The following is a 23,123-nucleotide window of genomic DNA, read 5'->3' on the forward strand; positions in this document are numbered from 1 at the left end:
TTTGGTGAGAATGAGGGCACTTTAAAAGTTTACCAAGCTTTGAAAGCACAGCCTGAATTAATGTCTCTAACAAGGTGTTTTCAGGTGGCTCACAGTCTACAGAAGATCTGTGATTCTGTATCTTTTTATATGACTCCGTTTGACTTATGTTTGTTAACGGTGGGATGCTGGCTTCATGTTCAACACAGGATTTCTGCTGCTGGGGATCTGGAATTGGATTGTTTTCTGCTTTTGCAGCACTGTGTTGGTCAGCATTTTGACAGCGTTCTTCTGTGTTAGCTGTTTCTTGGCTGTTAGCATCTATATTCTGTGCTGTATCAAACTCCTGCTCAGCAGAATCGTCCAAAAATTTCACAGGTGACAAAAACGTTTTGCCAGTGGTGGTGTGGACAGAACAGTTTTGATGTACAGGGGAGTTCTGGGAAGACCTCAGTGGTGATACTGCTCCTGACTGTTCACACAGGTCCATTACGTCCTCTACAAATCCTGCAAGCCGCTTAGCGGTGGAGCAATCCGGATAGCCTGAGGTAAGCTCTTCCCACTGCTTGTACGAAAAATCACTGAACAAGTTATTCAAGAGGGATACTAAAGCATGTACTGTAGAATTATCCCGATTGGTCTGAACTGTTTCATCATTTGTCATTGTGTTACAGTTTGAGCTTGCCATTTCACTTTTTTGTTTTTTATGCCTAAAATGTTGTTTTGTGTTAAACTCCGTGTTTGAACGTTTAAAGCGCTGCTGTCCCGCTGTATGAATGCGTTTTAACTGAACAGCCAGGTCTATATATAAGGTCGGTTTCTTTGTAACGTCACCAGTCAAAGGACTGGCCCGGCTCGTCATAACGAAAGGGGGCGGGACAAATCTGTTGCTTAGCAACTGAAAAAAAGGCACACCGCGCTGAATGCTACATCCGTCCTGCGACGGTACACCGCCTCCGCACCACCGATTAAACATGAAGTGTGGATGTTAGAAGATCCCAAATATGGTGAGCTACTGGAAAATTACTCACGTTTTTGTTCTTGAGAGTGAGCGATAATAAGCGACATTTTATTGAGAAATTACAGTAGTCTGTCTGTTTCTCTTCATAGCTCTTTTCAAAACACGGTTACCTTTGGTTTGTTTGGCTCGCAGCTTAAAACGTAGTTTCAGTGTTTTTTCGCCTTCTGTGATTAATTCTGGTTTGCCTGCTTTATGGAGCTCAAACCAAGGCAAAATTGAAGTATCAGTATTTAAATGTAAATAGACTCAAACTAGGAGTGGATCAAAGGGGGTCCTTTCAGGTGCCAAATCTCCACTGCTAACATTTTATGCATGTTTAGCTTAATTGTAGAAAAGGTGCTTGTAATAATGTTTGGGTGAATAGGTGAATGAGGCATGTTGTATAAAGCGCTTTTTAATGCACGAGCAAAATACAAAAACCCTATATAAAAAGCAGTCAGTTTACCATTTATGTATTTGTTCCATTGAACGCTTCTGTGAAAATCAATTTGATACTTGTTCAAATAAAAAATTTGAATCGATTAGTTGTTTTCTCAACATTTATTAATCGACTATATGCAGAAAACTGTGACACTGTGGAACCCTTATTTTAAAGACCTCGTAGTTTGATAGTTTGCTCCCTGACCGTGGTTCTGCCAGAGGGTGCTTCCTGTTAAAAGTGAGTTGTTCCTTCCCACTGTATTGAGGTTTTTTCTTTTTAATTGTAGACTTTCTACCTTACAATCTATACCACCTCGAGGAGAATGTTGTTGTGATTCAGCTCTGCATAAATACAATTAAATCGAATTAAGTGGGTTCAGCTAATTTGTGAAATAAATGTGAGTGACACGGTAAGTAATAGCCTGCATGTAACTCATTGTAAGAAGAGCAATATCGCCCCCTCCTGGTTCAACTTTTTTTTCTTTGCAGTAATCTTTCCAATAATAATACATATGCACTAACCTCATGCTTGCTGTTAACAATAGCCTAAAGACATAAAATCAAGTTTAGTTTTTTCTTTAAGTTTATGTTTTTTATATGGTTGGCATTTATTTTGTTTCTTTTTAATAATTATATTGATTCTATTGATTGTTTGCCAAGCACTGAGGTCTCTGCTTAGACTGTGCTACTGGGATCACTGATTTAAAAATGAGGCAAAAGCACCAAAGTTGTGCTCAAAAACAGTACAGTGAGCTACAACCTGTTGCTGTAGTAATTCTAACACACTTATTGTTTTTAAATACATACATGTTTAGTTTTTTTAAACCTAATTATATAATTTTTTTTTTTGCAAAAGTGTCACCTAAACACCCAAATATACGTAATTCAAAACTTACTTTAATTATTACCCATTTGGCTGGTAACATGGACCCAGTCTGATGGATAGTTACTGAACAGATAGTCTTTTCTTTAAAGGCTGCAGTCAAAGCAAATCATTGTAAAAACAAGACAAGTCAATAAAAAACAAGTAATAACTATAATATTAAACTACAATAGAGAGAAAATCCAGTAAATATAATTATATTATGTAAAAAAATATACAAATATTTACCTCTAATTTAAAAAGACATTACAAGGGTACTAGTTTCATTTTAATCTAAACATAATCTAAATTGACACTAAATCAGTTTAAATATTACAGCTGAAGGTGATTTTAATAAATGTACTGCTGCTTGACTTTGTTTTACTACTGCAGTATAATTTATCATGTACAAAAGCTCCAAATGTTGTTTCTCTGACTTAATGTTCTGATGACGTTTGTGTTATTTTGCAGGAAATAGTCAGGACCCAGATGAACCTGTGCTGGAATTCAGTGTGGGTGAGTAATATGAGCATTTATGAAGGCTGTCCATGACCCGTAATTAAATTTAGCGTCATTAGTCTTATTTTGTCTCTCAGTGCAGGTATGTAATGTGACAAAACCTCTAATGATCTGATATGTTTGGGATGGATGGGCTGTGAATTATATAGTGAATTGTCTTATTTTGTCGCTCTGTGCAGGCTAGGGCCTATTATATGCTGTAGCCTGAAGGCAGCTGAGTTGCAGAGGATGGAGTGATCACTGGCTTTCTACTTACAGGGTGGTGGGTCTCAGAGGACAATTGCTACCCCTGTTGAAGTGAACAACGTGTGGAGTGCAACTGGCTTTGTGGCATAGCTGGCTCTGGCCTTGGACTGTGTGTTTTTACTTTGTACCTAAATGGGACACTGGACTTTTAACTATTATTCATTGTGTTTATAAATAAAATTTTAGAATTTTATTGACTGTCATCTTTTTGCCCACCGCGGAGACGGTTGGTCAGACCTAGAATCTCTTTATGTGTGTGTGTGTGTGTGTAACATCAGCAGGGTTTCGCATAAAAGAGTGTGAGCAGGTCAAAAGGTCAATTCATTTATTGTAGTTTTATGGCAGCACCTTCTAGTGGCCTTGAAGCAAACAGTCTCCTAACTAAGCCATGGCATCTCCGGTCTCTCCTACTTTTGTGTGCTGTGCTGGAGGAGCAGCATTGGATCTAGTGATACTGAGTAAGCTGATTAGGACCGGCCTGGAGAAATGTGGTTTGCATGAAGTATCAGGAGAAAAACAACCTTGTATTGTAAAATAATAATACACGAATAATAAATACTTTTCATGACATTCAGATTTCTGGACTCACGAGTTCATAGAACATTAATGTTACGAAACATTGAGATAAGTCTTAAAACTACATTGTATACTTATTATTTATTTACTTTAATCAGATTTGACTGGTATTTTTAAACATTAAGTTTTTGTTCCTTCAACTATTGTATTTAAGCTTATGACTCACTCACAGTATGTTTATATAACTGTCTAAAAAACAGTGAGGATGTGGCCGCAGTGGCTGAGAAGCAAGAAGTTTGCTTTTTCTTTTTTTTTTCTTTTTTTTAAATTGGGAAGCATAAATGAACATACCAGAAAACCCTGCACGAAGGAGCCATATTTGTTTTTTGTGTGTGCATAAGATGAAGCTTTAGTATTATTACACATATGATAATGGTGTTAGCATGCAACACACAAACTCAAGTGGTGTTGCCAAGATAGTTGCTGACTGGCAAGAAACTTCTAGAAGAAATCTGGTGACAGTCCAAAGCACAAATGAACATGTTTAATACTCGTGCAAGACCCTGTGGGAAGGTGCCAGATTGCTGTATTTTGTGTGAATCAGGAAAAGTGCACGGTGATGACTAAAGCTTATAAAACATCTCTCTCCTTATGTGTGCATATATGAGAAAGAAAATTCTGCCAAAGCAACTTTAGCTTCTTGCAAGCATCAGTACACAAAGGATGCTAACACAAAGCTAGCCAAGAACCAAGAGTGATTTTAAAGTTGAACGTATGCCGACCCCAGCATCCAAAGGGAGCTCAGGGGAGAGCTTCTTGGGGTCCAGTGATGTGTCCTGAAGAGACGACATGAGCTCTCCCTCCTGTAGGCCCACCCCAGCAGTAGGTGCTGTCTGTCTCATTCCGAGTTAACTGCTACTCCTCTACATCTAAACGAGCCAGTTGAGGAGGTTCAGGCATCTGACAAGGGTGCCTCTTGAGCGCCTCCTGGGTGAGATGTTCCAGGCATGTCCCACCAGGACAGACAGGACACACCCAGGACATGTTGGGGAGATCACAGCACTCAGCAGAGAATGCCTCAGTGTCCCCCAAATAATGGAGGAGCTGGCTCGGGAGAGTAAGGTCTGGGTCTTCTCTGCTTATGCTACTGCCACCGAAACTAGACACCAGGTAAGCTCAGAAAAATGAACAACCTGTTTAAATAAAGGTTAATTTAAAAAAAAATGTTTGTCATTAGCTAGTCTGTGTACATGTACTTCTTCTCCAGTGTTGAAAATGTTAAACTCACAACCTGCACATTTTCTGGTTGCATCATCAAATAAATACCCCCAAAAGTAGTCTGAGTACTTTTACACTGGTTTTATGCTGCGATATTTTCAAAGTCTTTCACTGAACACATTCAGTCACACATTGTTCATAATTTATTGGAAGTTTATTGTTTAATGTCCTGTCTAAATAACTTCAGTCACCATTTGTATTCATTAATGAATAACTGACTTCTAATATTAAAAGAAATAGAAACTGTTGTGCTGTTGTTCACGTAGAAGGGCCTGCTTCTGGATGTCCAGACTTTGTGCGTCAGTGGGAAGGTCAGGGTACAGGGTTCGAACCTCCTCATGAGATGTCGTATCTGCTGGATAAAAGCAAGCTACATCACATCAGGGATTGTCCTAGAGCTGCCCTACAGTAACAATCAACTGACTAATATATGAAATACTTGCAGTAGCACAATAATAAACACAAAGCAAAAAAATGTTTAGTGAAGATAAAAAAAACCCATCAAAGTTTTAGTTTGGATAAAGGGAGACAGAGCACCAATCTAAACAAGTCTAAACCATCTACAAAGTGATTGTAGGAGGAAACAACCTTGACTTCCTTTACATAGCTTAGTACTGAGAATAAAAGAAAAGCATGATTAGAATTATTTGTGCTTCTTCTTCTTTCGGCTGCTCCCTTTAGAGGTCGCTACAGTGGATCATCCGCCTCCATCTCTCTATTTCTACCATCCTCCTCAGTCACACCAACCCCCTGCATGTCCACCTTCACTACATCCACAAATCCAGCACCACAGTTACTCTCTTCGCACCTTATCATAGCCTTCACTCCTACCCTCTCTATGCCTCCCGTCTCCATCCTCTTCAGAGTTGCCTCGCTTCCTTCTCTAATTCAATTTTCATCCAAAGTACTCCTTCTCTCTTCTCAACACACATTCTTCACATTAGCACATTTCCATCTCTATACTTGGTTACTCTCTTCCAGGACAATTTATGTGCCTTGCCATTCATTAAAAATCATTTTCTCCTTAGTGTCCAGCCTCACATACAACTCACTACAAGCCTTTTCCTGTGCCAGTGACACCTCTCTCTTTGCTGTGCACCTAGCCTTTTAGTACTCCTTCCTTCAGCTCCCTGACTATCCCACTCTTTCTTTGCCAGTCTCTTCCTTGAATACATTCCTGAATCTGTTATTATTTGTGCACTGAAAATTAAATCAAGAAAGATTTTGCTTTTACAGTCTCACTGCAGGTTGATACATTATAAGCACGCCTGTGGTTCACATAAGCATTAAAAGCTTGTATTACTCCCTGATGTTTTGCCTGTTAGCATGTGCAGCAGCTGGAGAAGGACTCCTAGCTGAAGACAGGACAGCTTCTCGATGTGCAGATTGGTCGTCTTCTACGCAGAAGCAAAGGAGAAAAACCCCAAATTAAACAGAACAACTACTTCTAATTACAAACAGACGTCTCTCTAAAACCGTGGCAGCAGTTCACCATGTCAAATGCTTTCTTGTCGTGCACAGTGACTATAACAATTAGCCCCACTGGCTGCACTGTCCTGCAGTGACATAAGTTAATTCAGCATTGCTATAAAACAATGAGGCTATTACGTTTGACCTGTACTTGCAGAATACATTCCAAAGCTTTTGTTCCCTAAAGCATTCGTCCTTCTTTGTGAGCAGTTTGTGTCAAAAGAAAAGCCCAGAAACAGGCACCAGTTCAAAGGCATTTCTCAGATGATTTGCTGTAAACTTGAATACAAGCACAGATGAATTGTCACGGGTGTGGAACGGACTCAGGCGCAGACTGAAGTAGCACAGTTCAACGACACTTTATTAATCACACTGGTGCACTATATACACGTGAAGGGGGGGGGGAAACACCAGGGTCCCGGGGATCGATAGGCTGGGGAGACACACTTCTTCGCACTCGCTCTGCTCCTCGTCCAAACAGTCTCCACACAAGCAGCTCAGCTCACTCTCCTGCTCACGGGGTCCAGGGGTCACAAAAGGGCTGATCCAGGTAAACCTGTTTACACAGACGAGGGTAAGTTGAAGGCAAACACGGGAACAGTAGAATCGCAAGGAAGCCAGGCAATACTAACGAGAGTTACTCAATATTCCAGCGACGAATAGCTCAGAGCCCCAGCCTTAAGAGCCAGAGAACTGCAATTCACTCGATCAGCTGCAGGTGCGTGGGCCAAGGGCAGGAGCCCAATCAGAGCTCCGCCCAGGCAGACAGGTAGGAGAGACAGAGCGAGAGAAAAACAACAAACAGTTGTGGCCACACTGGGCTGGCCGGGGAGGCACAGGGACCATGACACACGGGATGCTCACAGTGAAAGAAAGCTGGCCCGCACTCCAACCCAAGGAAAGTTTATTCAAACAAGGCTGTAATATGAATGAGCACTGTTTTATGCAGTTCTTCTATCACCAGCATGTTCACCTCCATAGATGTCGATGTTGATACGGTTAATTTTCTGACCGCTCTCTAACATTTTTCTGTTAACATTCCTTGGAAAACCTTGAAGTTAATCTTGCATGGAATACAGTAGTAAAAATCTGAGTGCTGGTGTACTCGCACAAGTAAGTGTGCGCCTCTATTTATACCCATCAACCTCTCTATTCACACACATCATTTTTCATTTGAGATTCTTCTGTAGGCCTATGTGCTTTTCCTCATTTGTTTGTCTTGGCCAGTTTGTGTAACCAGGAGCATTTCTGCATACCTAACACAGGTTTTGGGGTTGAGAGAACTTTCCAGAGGTTTTTCATGACATTAAGACCAATGTTTTTCCTGCACATTAAACTCTTAGGTGGCCCTCCAGATAGTTTTTTTTTTTTTTACTGACCAGCTTAAGGGGAAAAATACGGTTCTGGAGGGAATCACGATTTAGTTCATCTTTGTATTGCAGTGTGTTCTAATAGCATTACCCTTCATGAATTGGTTTCGATGGCGAGGCACTTTTTGCTCGCTGTAATCATTCCTCTCATTCATAACAGTAATCAAGAGCTGTTTGTTTTGACTGTTTGAAAACAGGCACGAAACACTGGGAACCAGTCATTTTAAATAAATGGTTTTCAGAGTTTTTATCGTTATTTTGTTATCGTTTTTATCGTTAACTCTGTTTTCCTGGGTCTTTCACGTGTGTTATGAATAAATCTTCTTTTTTTCCGGTACCGGTACTAGTTTTATTTTGTTGTATTTATCTGTGACACCTTAAAGGCCGGTCCATGAAAATATTGTCGGGCATAAACCGGTCCGTGGCGCAAAAAAGGTTGGGGACCGCTGTTTTAATGTATATAGAAGAGACTGAAGTTTATATGTTATGGAATTATTTATAGGACTTGTTCCAAATCTTCATATGTCTATGATGTGCTATATCTTGGTTATATTGTAGTGGTTTTCTTATGGGGAGGGTTTTGTTTTCCTTTGGTTTACTGACCCCCAGACTTGGTCTATTCCAGATGCTCACCTGAATCAGGTAGAGTATAACAGGAAGCCATTTGCTTTTCAGAAGGGTTGGATTCTTTGCTGTATCACCATGTGTTCTCATTAATAAAGTACATTTTACTCCAGTCTCGTGCTATTTTAGTGGAAGTGACCCATGACCGTCGGCCAAAACTGACAATATGACTATTAAAAGTCTGAGTAATACTGTAATTTTCTGCTGCTCATTCCTGTGCAACATCCCATTTGGCCTCCCGTCATATTTCTTTTCAAGATTTTCTTATTTAATCACTAGTGTACATATATTTATATTTATAGATACATATATATTTAGTCATCTTTTCTCTTTTACCACGTCTCTCTAATATTTTGCTCTTTACTATTTTTCTATTTTTTATTTTATTATATTTTATTATATTTCTACTGTACCATGCTGCTGAGTGACTGCTGCTCGTCAAACACATTTCATTGCAATGTTGACCCTGTGCTAACTTGCATATGACAAATAAAACTGAAAACAGTAAAGGCAAAGGGAACACATCAAGTAAGGATTTCACACTCCCACTCACAACGGCACTTTCAAAGCATAAAGCCAAATATTTCAAAATTTCATTTTGAGGCATTTTAAAAATGAATGTGTTTGAGTTTCATTGCTCCAAAGCAATGTTTTCATATAAGCAAGACAACAACCAGTTTGCAACCATGTAAGTACAGTCCTCTATTGTAAACAGACGTGTTGGCAATCTGTCTGCGTTTATAAATTAGACAACAGTTATTTGCAGATCTTCATCAATCTGCCTGAGAGTGATTGCAGTCGGTCTGAGTTGGACTGCAACTGTTTTGAGTCAGGTTGCCTCCAAGGAGGCAGTTTATTATTTTCCTTTCCTAGTTGGAGAGATGGCTGTTGTTTTGTTTTTACTGTAGTGTGCTGGGCCATTAATGGCTCAGGGGCTGCAGCGTATCCGCGCCAACACCTAAGGCCAACGTGGAATCACCGGTCAGACTAACATAAAGAAAAAATCTGTTAAATTACACATTTGTATTCATTAAGTCACAGACAATGAAAACAAGCAGAAATCAAGATGTAATATTTTTATAATTTTATTGATGTTAAATTAAAGTCCCAGCTTAGTTATGTTGTCAGTGCAAGTCACTTCAATCTGTATAGCACCAAAGGAAACAATGGTGTTTTCAAGGTGCTTCACACTGTAAGGTAACAACTTACAGTATTAAAAAGAAAACCCCAAAAGAACAAACCCCTCTGAGCAAGCACGAGGCGACAGTGGGAAGGAAAAACTCCCTTTTAAGAGGAAGAAACCTTCGACAGAACCAGGCTCAGGGCGGGGTGGCCATCTGCCGCGACCATTCCTGGGGATTTCAAAAATGACTTGATCTGATCTAAATGTAAAACTAGCTAATTTAAAGTGTCCAGTGAGTTTTAGAAAATATCTTGCTGTTGATATCACGATGTCACTATAAAGGGGAAACTTTGTTTCCTCCCTTAAACCTCCCAAAAAATGCACGCACCGATGAGAAGCACTTAGATATGCAACTTGGTTCTGTGAATAGCTTTCTTTTGAAAGTTTTAACAATATCTTCATCAAGATCTTGGACGTTTAATTGCCAGAATGTCACAATAACCGCTGCATGCTTCCATCTTTTACAGAGGGATTTGAAAACCCTCTCGCTGAGTTTCTTGAACTTCTCTGGGGGGATTTTGTCGTATTCTTCCCTGATTTCAGTCCAGATTTTCATGGTAAGCCGGTTGGAGATAGCTTCAGCATTTTCAATGCTGAAGACTGTGCCTGATTTTTTTGCAACCTGGGAAATCAGTCCTTCCACAAAGCTTTCCACTGAAAGTCTGCATCTTTCTTTCTTTTCATATGATTCCAGTCTATCGATAATTGTTACTGCCAACAGGTGTTCTTGGAATACTGAAGTAGTTATGATATTAAATATTGGTTGTCCCATTAAATTCATTGAATCCTCCTCCCCACTCCTCCCCAATGATATTAGTGACAATTTATGTAATTTGTCACAAATATCAGTGAAAATGGCATTAGCAATGCAGTCAAAATAATTCTGCACTTTTCGGTCTAAATGCAAATCCATCCACTTGAATTTGTCCAAGAGTAGATCCAACAAACGTTTTTGGTGAGAATGAGGGCACTTTAAAAGTTTACCAAGCTTTGAAAGCACAGCCTGAATTAATGTCTCTAACAAGGTGTTTTCAGGTGGCTCACAGTCTACAGAAGATCTGTGATTCTGTATCTTTTTATATGACTCCGTTTGACTTATGTTTGTTAACGGTGGGATGCTGGCTTCATGTTCAACACAGGATTTCTGCTGCTGGGGATCTGGAATTGGATTGTTTTCTGCTTTTGCAGCACTGTGTTGGTCAGCATTTTGACAGCGTTCTTCTGTGTTAGCTGTTTCTTGGCTGTTAGCATCTATATTCTGTGCTGTATCAAACTCCTGCTCAGCAGAATCGTCCAAAAATTTCACAGGTGACAAAAACGTTTTGCCAGTGGTGGTGTGGACAGAACAGTTTTGATGTACAGGGGAGTTCTGGGAAGACCTCAGTGGTGATACTGCTCCTGACTGTTCACACAGGTCCATTACGTCCTCTACAAAACCTGCAAGCCGCTTAGCGGTGGAGCAATCCGGATAGCCTGAGGTAAGCTCTTCCCACTGCTTGTACGAAAAATCACTGAACAAGTTATTCAAGAGGGATACTAAAGCATGTACTGTAGAATTATCCCGATTGGTCTGAACTGTTTCATCATTTGTCATTGTGTTACAGTTTGAGCTTGCCATTTCACTTTTTTGTTTTTTATGCCTAAAATGTTGTTTTGTGTTAAACTCCGTGTTTGAACGTTTAAAGCGCTGCTGTCCCGCTGTATGAATGCGTTTCAACTGAACAGCCAGGTCTATATATAAGGTCGGTTTCTTTGTAACGTCACCAGTCAAAGGACTGGCCCGGCTCGTCATAACGAAAGGGGGCGGGACAAATCTGTTGCTTAGCAACTGAAAAAAAGGCACACCGCGCTGAATGCTACATCCGTCCTGCGACGGTACACCGCCTCCGCACCACCGTTTAAACATGAAGTGTGGATGTTAGAAGATCCCAAATATGGTGAGCTACTGGAAAATTACTCACGTTTTTGTTCTTGAGAGTGAGCGATAATAAGCGACATTTTATTGAGAAATTACAGTAGTCTGTCTGTTTCTCTTCATAGCTCTTTTCAAAACACGGTTACCTTTGGTTTGTTTGGCTCGCAGCTTAAAACGTAGTTTCAGTGTTTTTTCGCCTTCTGTGATTAATTCTGGTTTGCCTGCTTTATGGAGCTCAAACCAAGGCAAAATTGAAGTATCAGTATTTAAATGTAAATAGACTCAAACTAGGAGTGGATCAAAGGGGGTCCTTTCAGGTGCCAAATCTCCACTGCTAACATTTTATGCATGTTTAGCTTAATTGTAGAAAAGGTGCTTGTAATAATGTTTGGGTGAATAGGTGAATGAGGCATGTTGTATAAAGCGCTTTTTAATGCACGAGCAAAATACAAAAACCCTATATAAAAAGCAGTCAGTTTACCATTTATGTATTTGTTCCATTGAACGCTTCTGTGAAAATCAATTTGATACTTGTTCAAATAAAAAATTTGAATCGATTAGTTGTTTTCTCAACATTTATTAATCGACTATATGCAGAAAACTGTGACACTGTGGAACCCTTATTTTAAAGACCTCGTAGTTTGATAGTTTGCTCCCTGACCGTGGTTCTGCCAGAGGGTGCTTCCTGTTAAAAGTGAGTTGTTCCTTCCCACTGTATTGAGGTTTTTTCTTTTTAATTGTAGACTTTCTACCTTACAATCTATACCACCTCGAGGAGAATGTTGTTGTGATTCAGCTCTGCATAAATACAATTAAATCGAATTAAGTGGGTTCAGCTAATTTGTGAAATAAATGTGAGTGACACGGTAAGTAATAGCCTGCATGTAACTCATTGTAAGAAGAGCAATATCGCCCCCTCCTGGTTCAACTTTTTTTTCTTTGCAGTAATCTTTCCAATAATAATACATATGCACTAACCTCATGCTTGCTGTTAACAATAGCCTAAAGACATAAAATCAAGTTTAGTTTTTTCTTTAAGTTTATGTTTTTTATATGGTTGGCATTTATTTTGTTTCTTTTTAATAATTATATTGATTCTATTGATTGTTTGCCAAGCACTGAGGTCTCTGCTTAGACTGTGCTACTGGGATCACTGATTTAAAAATGAGGCAAAAGCACCAAAGTTGTGCTCAAAAACAGTACAGTGAGCTACAACCTGTTGCTGTAGTAATTCTAACACACTTATTGTTTTTAAATACATACATGTTTAGTTTTTTTAAACCTAATTATATAATTTTTTTTGCAAAAGTGTCACCTAAACACCCAAATATACGTAATTCAAAACTTACTTTAATTATTACCCATTTGGCTGGTAACATGGACCCAGTCTGATGGATAGTTACTGAACAGATAGTCTTTTCTTTAAAGGCTGCAGTCAAAGCAAATCATTGTAAAAACAAGACAAGTCAATAAAAAACAAGTAATAACTATAATATTAAACTACAATAGAGAGAAAATCCAGTAAATATAATTATATTATGTAAAAAAATATACAAATATTTACCTCTAATTTAAAAAGACATTACAAGGGTACTAGTTTCATTTTAATCTAAACATAATCTAAATTGACACTAAATCAGTTTAAATATTACAGCTGAAGGTGATTTTAATAAATGTACTGCTGCTTGACTTTGTTTTACTACTGCAGTATAATTTATCATGTACAAAAGCTCCAAATGTTGTTTCTCTGACTTAATGTTCTGATGACGTTTGTGTTATTTTGCAGGAAATAGTCAGGACCCAGATGAACCTGTGCTGGAATTCAGTGTGGGTGAGTAATATGAGCATTTATGAAGGCTGTCCATGACCCGTAATTAAATTTAGCGTCATTAGTCTTATTTTGTCTCTCAGTGCAGGTATGTAATGTGACAAAACCTCTAATGATCTGATATGTTTGGGATGGATGGGCTGTGAATTATATAGTGAATTGTCTTATTTTGTCGCTCTGTGCAGGCTAGGGCCTATTATATGCTGTAGCCTGAAGGCAGCTGAGTTGCAGAGGATGGAGTGATCACTGGCTTTCTACTTACAGGGTGGTGGGTCTCAGAGGACAATTGCTACCCCTGTTGAAGTGAACAACGTGTGGAGTGCAACCGGCTTTGTGGCATAGCTGGCTCTGGCCTTGGACTGTGTGTTTTTACTTTGTACCTAAATGGGACACTGGACTTTTAACTATTATTCATTGTGTTTATAAATAAAATTTTAGAATTTTATTGACTGTCATCTTTTTGCCCACGGCGGAGACGGTTGGTCAGACCTAGAATCTCTTTATGTGTGTGTGTGTGTAACATCAGCAGGGTTTTGCATAAAAGAGTGTGAGCAGGTCAAAAGGTCAATTCATTTATTGTAGTTTTATGGCAGCACCTTCTAGTGGCCTTGAAGCAAACAGTCTCCTAACTAAGCCATGGCATCTCCGGTCTCTCCTACTTTTGTGTGCTGTGCTGGAGGAGCAGCATTGGATCTAGTGATACTGAGTAAGCTGATTAGGACCGGCCTGGAGAAATGTGGTTTGCATGAAGTATCAGGAGAAAAACAACCTTGTATTGTAAAATAATAATACACGAATAATAAATACTTTTCATGACATTCAGATTTCTGGACTCACGAGTTCATAGAACATTAATGTTACGAAACATTGAGATAAGTCTTAAAACTACATTGTATACTTATTATTTATTTACTTTAATCAGATTTGACTGGTATTTTTAAACATTAAGTTTTTGTTCCTTCAACTATTGTATTTAAGCTTATGACTCACTCACAGTATGTTTATATAACTGTCTAAAAAACAGTGAGGATGTGGCCGCAGTGGCTGAGAAGCAAGAAGTTTGCTTTTTCTTTTTTTTTTCTTTTTTTTAAATTGGGAAGCATAAATGAACATACCAGAAAACCCTGCACGAAGGAGCCATATTTGTTTTTTGTGTGTGCATAAGATGAAGCTTTAGTATTATTACACATATGATAATGGTGTTAGCATGCAACACACAAACTCAAGTGGTGTTGCCAAGATAGTTGCTGACTGGCAAGAAACTTCTAGAAGAAATCTGGTGACAGTCCAAAGCACAAATGAACATGTTTAATACTCGTGCAAGACCCTGTGGGAAGGTGCCAGATTGCTGTATTTTGTGTGAATCAGGAAAAGTGCACGGTGATGACTAAAGCTTATAAAACATCTCTCTCCTTATGTGTGCATATATGAGAAAGAAAATTCTGCCAAAGCAACTTTAGCTTCTTGCAAGCATCAGTACACAAAGGATGCTAACACAAAGCTAGCCAAGAACCAAGAGTGATTTTAAAGTTGAACGTATGCCGACCCCAGCATCCAAAGGGAGCTCAGGGGAGAGCTTCTTGGGGTCCAGTGATGTGTCCTGAAGAGACGACATGAGCTCTCCCTCCTGTAGGCCCACCCCAGCAGTAGGTGCTGTCTGTCTCATTCCGAGTTAACTGCTACTCCTCTACATCTAAACGAGCCAGTTGAGGAGGTTCAGGCATCTGACAAGGGTGCCTCTTGAGCGCCTCCTGGGTGAGATGTTCCAGGCATGTCCCACCAGGACAGACAGGACACACCCAGGACATGTTGGGGAGATCACAGCACTCAGCAGAGAATGCCTCAGTGTCCCCCAAATAATGGAGGAGCTGGCTCGGGAGAGTAAGGTCTGGGTCTTCTCTGCTTATGCTACTGCCACCGAAACTAGACACCAGGTAAGCTCAGAAAAATGAACAACCTGTTTAAATAAAGGTTAATTTAAAAAAAATGTTTGTCATTAGCTAGTCTGTGTACATGTACTTCTTCTCCAGTGTTGAAAATGTTAAACTCACAACCTGCACATTTTCTGGTTGCATCATCAAATAAATACCCCCAAAAGTAGTCTGAGTACTTTTACACTGGTTTTATGCTGCGATATTTTCAAAGTCTTTCACTGAACACATTCAGTCACACATTGTTCATAATTTATTGGAAGTTTATTGTTTAATGTCCTGTCTAAATAACTTCAGTCACCATTTGTATTCATTAATGAATAACTGACTTCTAATATTAAAAGAAATAGAAACTGTTGTGCTGTTGTTCACGTAGAAGGGCCTGCTTCTGGATGTCCAGACTTTGTGCGTCAGTGGGAAGGTCAGGGTACAGGGTTCGAACCTCCTCATGAGATGTCGTATCTGCTGGATAAAAGCAAGCTACATCACATCAGGGATTGTCCTAGAGCTGCCCTACAGTAACAATCAACTGACTAATATATGAAATACTTGCAGTAGCACAATAATAAACACAAAGCAAAAAAATGTTTAGTGAAGATAAAAAAAACCCATCAAAGTTTTAGTTTGGATAAAGGGAGACAGAGCACCAATCTAAACAAGTCTAAACCATCTACAAAGTGATTGTAGGAGGAAACAACCTTGACTTCCTTTACATAGCTTAGTACTGAGAATAAAAGAAAAGCATGATTAGAATTATTTGTGCTTCTTCTTCTTTCGGCTGCTCCCTTTAGAGGTCGCTACAGTGGATCATCCGCCTCCATCTCTCTATTTCTAGCATCCTCCTCAGTCACACCAACCCCCTGCATGTCCACCTTCACTACATCCACAAATCCAGCACCACAGTTACTCTCTTCGCACCTTATCATAGCCTTCACTCCTACCCTCTCTATGCCTCCCGTCTCCATCCTCTTCAGAGTTGCCTCGCTTCCTTCTCTAATTCAATTTTCATCCAAAGTACTCCTTCTCTCTTCTCAACACACATTCTTCACATTAGCACATTTCCATCTCTATACTTGGTTACTCTCTTCCAGGACAATTTATGTGCCTTGCCATTCATTAAAAATCATTTTCTCCTTAGTGTCCAGCCTAGGGTTGCCAACCGTCCCTTAAAATACGGAATCGTCCCGTATTTCGAAACAAAAGTACACGTCCCGTATTGAGCTAATAAGGGACGCACTTTGTCCCGTAATACAGTGAGAATCAAAAGTAGTCTATAAATGTTAATGGAATTAACGCTTTGTTGGAAAACATAATTCCCAGCCCCTCTCCTGCTTTGTGACCAATGAGCTGACAGCACACTTATGACAATTCGAGTATGACAATTCAGATTACCGCTCATCTCATTGGTCGAGGAAAGGTCGCTTACGGAGAAAATACCGGAAGACAACAGATGACCACAACAACAAGCATGGCCAACAGGGAAACAAACGCCGACACTGCGGTGCAAGTCTCGGACGACAGTACACCTAATGCTGGGCAGACACTGTGCGATTTTTTCAGTCACGTTATTCAGCTCCTGCTCAAACTGCACGATTGACTCGCAGGGGTTAGAAGTTGGTAGGTCACGATGCAGGTCTCACACTATACCGCCCGATGCTCTGATGCGACCTGAGAGCTCACACTGTGCCTCCATAAAATGAAGGTTATAACAGAAAATCTGTCGCTCTCCCTCTCTCTCTCTGTCTTTCACTCACACAGACACACACCACCATCATCAACTTTGCTAAATTGCTAATGAAAAACATTGATCAGGCAGCTGTGATTGAGCAGCAATGTAAATCCAACTATTTTCACGGTTGTTGTGGTCGTGATCATTTTGTGAGGCCACATTGGAAAGCTCATCCGAGCCTTTTCGAAGTTCTACAAGTAGTGCCTCCATCGCTTGTGTCCAGATCACACGCTGCACTGCTGTGCTGCTCAGTCTTTTTCACCGACGTTTACGTGTTTGCGCGTGAGCAGTGTGAGCGCCTGTGGTGACACCTTCACGAGCGATTGATGATCGGGAGCTGGTCGTGAGGTGTTAATCACTTCTCGTTACCCCACGTATACTACACGATGCACGATGAAGGCCAAAATCGGTCCGATCACTCAAAAATCGGCTCAAAATGGGCCAAAAACCGCACAGTGTAAGCCCAGTGTTAGGGCAGCAATGTTTGTTCCCCTCAGAGAAAGGGAAGAATGGGAAAAGGAAAACACCTGGCTGGAAAAAGTTAATATGGGCATGTGCAGTGAATATCAGCGCTATGTGGCCAGAAGTGTGATAATATAATTTATTTTGTGTAATAAACAACTGCAAGGATAGATGATTACAACAAATAGATGACTAATACATAAAAGTAATACATAGATGAATAATGATGATGAGTTAAGATGCGTAATCATGGGAACAAGCGGGTTTACAAACAGGAGCAGCTGATTAGCATTAAGCCAATTGTACTAAATGCACTAAATGTGCACTGTTACAAGAATATTTTTCTTTCTATTGTTTTCTATTATTTTAAGTTAAGCAGGACAGAGTTCTTTTAAAGAAAGATTTACTTATATTCTCAAAAGTTAAGCATGACAGGCTTCTGTTTAAGAAAGAGACCTGTTTTACTGTGTTAATGTTGTCATTTTGAGCTAAAAATAAATGGCTAAATGATCATTTGTTTCACATGAGTTCATATCACAAAGAATAGAATATGCATGTACTTAAATCAACTTCAAGTCAAATGGTTAAAAAAAATAATTTCACACACAAAAAAAGAGCTAGAAAATTCACCACACTGGGAAGGGTGAAGACAACTGGGTCGCCCGGCCCTGGCCACGAGGTGTCCCTTATTTATTTTTCAGGGAGTTGGCAACCCTAGTCCAGCCTCACATACAACTCACTACAAGCCTTTTCCTGTGCCAGTGACACCTCTCTCTTTGCTGTGCACCTAGCCTTTTAGTACTCCTTCCTTCAGCTCCCTGACTATCCCACTCTTTCTTTGCCAGTCTCTTCCTTGAATACATTCCTGAATCTGTTATTATTTGTGCACTGAAAATTAAATCAAGAAAGATTTTGCTTTTACAGTCTCACTGCAGGTTGATACATTATAAGCACGCCTGTGGTTCACATAAGCATTAAAAGCTTGTATTACTCCCTGATGTTTTGCCTGTTAGCATGTGCAGCAGCTGGAGAAGGACTCCTAGCTGAAGACAGGACAGCTTCTCGATGTGCAGATTGGTCGTCTTCTACGCAGAAGCAAAGGAGAAAAACCCCAAATTAAACAGAACAACTACTTCTAATTACAAACAGACGTCTCTCTAAAACCGTGGCAGCAGTTCACCATGTCAAATGCTTTCTTGTCGTGCACAGTGACTATAACAATTAGCCCCACTGGCTGCACTGTCCTGCAGTGACATAAGTTAATTCAGCATTGCTATAAAACAATGAGGCTATTACGTTTGACCTGTACTTGCAGAATACATTCCAAAGCTTTTGTTCCCTAAAGCATTCGTCCTTCTTTGTGAGCAGTTTGTGTCAAAAGAAAAGCCCAGAAACAGGCACCAGTTCAAAGGCATTTCTCAGATGATTTGCTGTAAACTTGAATACAAGCACAGATGAATTGTCACGGGTGTGGAACGGACTCAGGCGCAGACTGAAGTAGCACAGTTCAACGACACTTTATTAATCACACTGGTGCACTATATACACGTGAAGGGGGGGAACACCAGGGTCCCGGGGATCGATAGGCTGGGGAGACACACTTCTTCGCACTCGCTCTGCTCCTCGTCCAAACAGTCTCCACACAAGCAGCTCAGCTCACTCTCCTGCTCACGGGGTCCAGGGGTCACAAAAGGGCTGATCCAGGTAAACCTGTTTACACAGACGAGGGTAAGTTGAAGGCAAACACGGGAACAGTAGAATCGCAAGGAAGCCAGGCAATACTAACGAGAGTTACTCAATATTCCAGCGACGAATAGCTCAGAGCCCCAGCCTTAAGAGCCAGAGAACTGCAATTCACTCGATCAGCTGCAGGTGCGTGGGCCAAGGGCAGGAGCCCAATCAGAGCTCCGCCCAGGCAGACAGGTAGGAGAGACAGAGCGAGAGAAAAACAACAAACAGTTGTGGCCACACTGGGCTGGCCGGGGAGGCACAGGGACCATGACACACGGGATGCTCACAGTGAAAGAAAGCTGGCCCGCACTCCAACCCAAGGAAAGTTTATTCAAACAAGGCTGTAATATGAATGAGCACTGTTTTATGCAGTTCTTCTATCACCAGCATGTTCACCTCCATAGATGTCGATGTTGATACGGTTAATTTTCTGACCGCTCTCTAACATTTTTCTGTTAACATTCCTTGGAAAACCTTGAAGTTAATCTTGCATGGAATACAGTAGTAAAAATCTGAGTGCTGGTGTACTCGCACAAGTAAGTGTGCGCCTCTATTTATACCCATCAACCTCTCTATTCACACACATCATTTTTCATTTGAGATTCTTCTGTAGGCCTATGTGCTTTTCCTCATTTGTTTGTCTTGGCCAGTTTGTGTAACCAGGAGCATTTCTGCATACCTAACACAGGTTTTGGGGTTGAGAGAACTTTCCAGAGGTTTTTCATGACATTAAGACCAATGTTTTTCCTGCACATTAAACTCTTAGGTGGCCCTCCAGATAGTTTTTTTTTTTTTACTGACCAGCTTAAGGGGAAAAATACGGTTCTGGAGGGAATCACGATTTAGTTCATCTTTGTATTGCAGTGTGTTCTAATAGCATTACCCTTCATGAATTGGTTTCGATGGCGAGGCACTTTTTGCTCGCTGTAATCATTCCTCTCATTCATAACAGTAATCAAGAGCTGTTTGTTTTGACTGTTTGAAAACAGGCACGAAACACTGGGAACCAGTCATTTTAAATTTGATTCTTCTTTTTTTCGAAGACCGCAACGCAGGTGATATTGCCTCATGAGCTCATACACATAAATCTGAGGGGGAAACCCTCTGGCATCATACAGCCATGATGAAAAGAGAAATTAGGTGTCACAACAGTGGCAACCACAAAATAACTTGTGAAACCAGGCTCTGAATATGTGTGTCTGAAAACACGGAGTTTGTTTTACCGCGTTTCTTTTTCACACAGCAGCATGTTTTATTTAATATCTGGCTCTGAGGTAGTACAGTAAGTGTTGTTTGATTTATGTCATCGTTCTTGGCTGTGTAGTACAATTTTCTTGATTTTCTTCATTCATGGTCTTGTTCGTACATACATATATACATATACACACATACACATACATATATATATGTATATGTATATGTGTGTGTGTGTGTGTGTGTGTGTGTATCAGGTATAATAAATTGGCTTTGGCTTCAACAGGGCAAAAAATCAAAAACTTGCACTTTGCAGTTGTTTTTACTGCACTACAAACATCTTTAAGTACATTTAAAAAGAACAAAGAAAATACATACATTTCATAATCTGTAAAGAATGCATGCAAAGGGCATTTTTCTTCTAGTCACCTCCACACGATCACCATCTGTCTCTTCTTTCTCTCTCTCGTATTCTTTTCTTTTATCCTACCTACACTGCCTACCAGGACCTCACTTCATCCGCCTCGACGCTCCCATGAACAACATAACCACCTCCGTGGGCCAGACGGCCGAGCTTTTGTGTCGTGTCTCCGGAAACCCATCACCCACTGTGCGCTGGCTTAAGAACGACGCTCCTGTGGTACAGGAGCCGCGGCGGGTCTCCTACAGGTCCATGCTGTTTGGATCACGCCTCCGCATCCGCAGCCTGGACACTACTGACACGGGATACTTCCAGTGTGTGGCCACCAACATCCAGGGCTCTGTTTCCACTACGGGCGTGCTGTTTGTCAAGTTCGGTGAGAAGACTTTGTTACCAGTAGCATCTAAGCATCTGTGCATCTCAAACTGATAAAACAGCCAAACTTTTAAAAACGTACTGCCGTCCATTTCCCCCCCACCTATTTCTATTTCTTTTCCTAGAGATCTGGCTCCTCATAGCAGCACTCATCTCCGCTGATTCTTCTTGTAGCTGGCAGCTTGCACAGAGAAAAATCTGGAAACAATATTGTTTATCCTGTAGTAAAAAAATCCCCTTGTCTTCTTTTCCAGATCCAGATCCGCTCCCTACGTCTCTGCCAAAAGAGCCCACGTAAGTCGCTTTTCCTCTAACCATTTTTCTCTCTGTCAGTCTATTCATTACCACAATACAAGGGACAGCTTCAGATAAGTTCGTTTGTGAGCAGATCCCACAGACAACTTGCAGATTATGAGAGAATTGCATTTTACATATTGCTGGAACTTTAAAACTAAAGAAAGACCTGCTCGTGCATGTGTCACAAGCACCTCATCGGTTTAGGTTAGTAAAACATGCAACTTGCAGGTCTTATGAACCAAAAAGATAATATACACTGTAATTTTGTTTAATATTTACTCTGATAATTATTTTAACTAAAGACACATATTAGTGTATGGAGCATTCCTACTTCATACTGAAGTCTGCACATGCAGTTTTGAAAGTGGAAAACACAGCGATGATTTGTTTGTCCAGCTACAGCAATTCAATGCTGGTTTGCAAAGAGCTACCCTAAGACGTCCTATAAAGCATATTCATTGAGTAATCACTCACTTTATAACATGGCCTGGTCTGTAATTTTCCATTTTATTGGTACAGGTCTCATGGGGAACTAAATGAATATTTAATATGAGCCTTTAAAGCTCAGATCTCTCTTGTTCTAGAAAGCTTTTCCACCCAACTGTAGACACGCACATGGTCCATATTTGAATATTTCAGTCCACGGTTTGGAATGTGGACTGTTGGGCCGTCACACACACACACACACACACACACACACACACACACACACACACACACACACACACTTGCGCGCAGAGTTTGGGGCCCAAAGCAGACACTGACGCACACAGTGCTTTGTCTCTATATAGCATCTAATACACTGATGCTCATATTGGAGAAAGTGGGTTACTTCACTTACACACACAACAACTTTAATGAGCAAACAGGGTTTGGTTCATAATGTTAACAAATGCGAAACCTGTGCCATTCATTCAGTTTTAGAGGAAAACGAATAAAAATGATCCAGATCCATAACAGAATGCCCACAGTGCATCACTCCACCAAGTTTCATGAAATTGGACCTGCTGTTTTTTTGTGTTGACAGACAAAATGCATTGAAAGCATTGATCTGATTTCTAGTCTATAATTAAGTTAGAAAGACGAAGTTTGACAACCTCCCCCCTCAGTATATACATCAATAACAATAGTGTTTGACAACTATTAGAATAGTGAAGGAAATCTCTGTCCGTAGATAGAGCTTTTCCTCCTAAGGCATGGGCACCAATAAGCAGAGTTCATCCTTTAACATATAACAAAATTAAAATATTCTCATGCATGATCAACGGGCAATCACGGTACCGGCCGGAGTACCGGGAGTAGTTTGGAAGAACAAGAAGACACGGAGACTGTTCTAGGTTGTCATCCCAAACCAACTCAAAGGTTTATTAAGTATACAACAGCTTATATAGAGGAAAAAGGTTCGTGTGTCAGCAGATTCTCAGTTCAAACCGGTACAGACCAAATAAGGAAACGTCTTCCTGCCTTGTGAGCAGAGAAGTATCCTTTGTGTAGTTTATCAGTTCAGCTACAATTTATGATCATTCCAGCAAAATACACTCCTAGACATAGAATACAGAGTTCTTTCATTAGTGAATTCTGAAACAAACCACCTGGCCTTTAACGAGCCTTTTTCTAAGAGATAAAGAAGGGAGGATGGGAGTAAGGAAGTGGTCTCGTCTCTGTGGTATTTTCGACCTTGGGGTACCAGCCTGTGAGTCTTACACATCAATTCTTGGGTCAGAGAGAAAGAGAAAAACAACTAGTAAATGG

General features: G+C 40.3%; 2 long non-coding RNA genes across 2 annotated transcripts; both read left to right on the forward strand.

Moving 5' to 3' along the window:
* Window positions 1-779: 779 nt before the first annotated feature.
* On the forward strand, window positions 780-3,240 carry LOC112436327 (uncharacterized). Its single transcript, XR_003025030.2, has 3 exons — window positions 780-986; window positions 2,754-2,798; window positions 2,981-3,240. It is a non-coding gene; the product is annotated as an uncharacterized LOC112436327 (long non-coding RNA).
* Window positions 3,241-9,854: 6,614 nt separating this feature from the next.
* LOC112436295 (uncharacterized) lies at window positions 9,855-14,770 on the forward strand. The gene is made up of 3 exons (XR_003025021.2): window positions 9,855-11,425; window positions 13,190-13,234; window positions 13,417-14,770. It is a non-coding gene; the product is annotated as an uncharacterized LOC112436295 (long non-coding RNA).
* The last annotated feature ends 8,353 nt before the right edge of the window (window positions 14,771-23,123 follow it).

Source organism: Maylandia zebra, linkage group LG17 (assembly GCF_041146795.1).
Source record: "Maylandia zebra isolate NMK-2024a linkage group LG17, Mzebra_GT3a, whole genome shotgun sequence".
NCBI lineage: Eukaryota > Metazoa > Chordata > Actinopteri > Cichliformes > Cichlidae > Maylandia > Maylandia zebra.